A 2,133-nucleotide genomic window follows, 5' to 3' on the forward strand; every position below is an offset into this window, starting at 1 on the left:
TCAAACAAGATATGCAAGGATTTTTATGTTTTTGTTTGTTTGTTTTTTAAACAGTGAGAGCAAAATAACTTACTGGACTATAAAGATAAGAGTTGAATGAGCTGCCACTGATGGAGAAAGGGGATATTTTCACAGAACCAGTATTTTTTCCCCAGCCCATCTCTACCCGATGTCAATTAAAACATGTCATTGGCCATTTAGTTTTTAAAAATGCAGTATGCTTGTGTGCATACACCAGTTACTCTATGTCTAATAAAGGAACGGGGAAGGGAAAATGAAAGAAGAGAGAAAACTATACTGTAGTCAGGATGTGCTGAAACCCAATTGTGGTTTCCTAATAGAGAATGTATTCTTGGTCTGTAAGAACAGAGTTCTGGAGTAAAGTAGCAGGTTCCCTTTTCAGTAGACACTTCCTGTCTGCTGTCAGAACACATCAATCATATCTTCATTCTCCATTTCCAACTGTGCAGGTGTGTCTGTTTCGTTGATCGGCTGCCCATCAAATGGGAATCTGATTTGCCTCATTGACAAACCCTGTCATTCACAATAGGTTTTCATTACTTTACTAAATGGTGTGTACTTCTTAATCTTAAACTGCACCATAGAACCATCCTGCCCTGCCACCTTCAAATTAATATGATCGTTGTTCTCAGTCTGGACTCTTTCCTTGGGTTTTATGTTGGTCATGGCGAATGCCAAAGTCTCCTCAGCTGCCACTTCACTAAAGAGGCACCAGGTCCTCACCGAGCGAGCACACGGTACCAGGAGCAGCAGAAGAAGGAGGCCCATCCTTCTTTATTCTATCTATCTACTCACCTTCCCTTACCTCCTCCCTTCTCTCACTGCCTCCCTCCATTTCTTCCTGTTCTGCCTCCCTCCCTCCCATCTTATCCCGTCATCCACCCATTTTTAGCAAGAAAGCACCAGTTCGGGCTCAAATCACCTTAAATGGTTGAGTTCAAAGCAAGTGTGACAGGAAAAATCATTGGCATGAAGGACTCTGATTTCTTATTCTCATTTTTCTTCCAGGAATTTGCAAAGTGCCTAATGGTGCTCCTTTACTCATGAGCTTCTGTAAAATACCTATTGTGAACCAGGCATGGCACACAGCATTGGGAGTAAGGCCTGGCTGCTACTCTCAGGCACAGAAAATAGCCATACTGCCTGAAAGAACTGCAGGAGTGGAAGCCTTTGGGGGGCAGTAAGAGAGGGTTACTTGGTTGGGCTTGGAAAATGAGCATTTGTTGTGAGGCTCAGAAGAGGTAATAGCATGTGAGATTAAAATGCAGACTGTCACAGAGAGGTAGTGATGTTTGTTGTTAACACATGATGGTAAATCATTTAAGCTAATAACAACTGATCTGCCTAGAAAAGCTATTTGTCAGGGCTAACCGGTGACCTAGCTGCTAAGGGATCTGGGTCCCACCTGGCTGACCATAGTTTGAATCCCAGCCTCAGCATGAAAACAATATGCAGGGCACACATGCCTGTGTGGCCAAAATCCTGAAAGAATTGAGAAGTGGAAGACAAGGGATTACAGTGCAACTACACCTCTTTTGGGGATGTTTTCTTCCTCTCTCTCTCTCTCTCTTTCACCAGTGCACACACCCTCTAGCAATGAAAAAAGAAGAAGAAAGAAAAGAGAAAAAAATAGAGAAAAGATGTTTGTCAGAAGTATTAGTAAGTCTCGGTGCCATTTTTAAGACTGTAAGACAAGTTTGCTATTTTTGCACTCTCGAAGCAGTGAGATGGGGCAGTGGCACTGGATGTTGGTATCAGACCCTCCTGGCTCCAATCCTTGCTGTCACTTGTTGTCCGTGTGCTCATCGGTGGAATGAGGATAGTGACAGAAGAGGATTAAATGAGATGGTATGTGTTGGGGTTGGCAGCACACGGTGAGTGCTCTATAAATGTCAGCTACTACTGTTCATAGGGAAGAAACTCAAAGGTCATTGGGCTCAAGGTGGTGTGGGTTCATGTTTTCCTCCTGAGAAGATGCTTTTTATTTGCCACCAAATATGCAAACTTGGGGGAAATTACTTACTTTCCTTTCCAGTAAAATCACTCAAGATAATTATAGGAAAAGCAAGGTCTTGATAGGGAAAAGGTCTTGATAGGTCTTGATAGGGAAAG

The 2,133-nt window shown here is 42.9% G+C and overlaps 1 pseudogene; it reads right to left on the minus strand.

Moving 5' to 3' along the window:
- Positions 1 to 399: 399 nt before the first annotated feature.
- Positions 400 to 687, minus strand: LOC114008195 (small ubiquitin-related modifier 2 pseudogene; annotated as a pseudogene).
- Between the last annotated feature and the right edge of the window lie 1,446 nt (positions 688 to 2,133).

The sequence above is a fragment of the Tupaia chinensis genome, unplaced genomic scaffold (assembly GCF_000334495.1).
Source record: "Tupaia chinensis unplaced genomic scaffold, TupChi_1.0 Scaffold000303_1, whole genome shotgun sequence".
Classification (NCBI taxonomy): domain Eukaryota; kingdom Metazoa; phylum Chordata; class Mammalia; order Scandentia; family Tupaiidae; genus Tupaia; species Tupaia belangeri.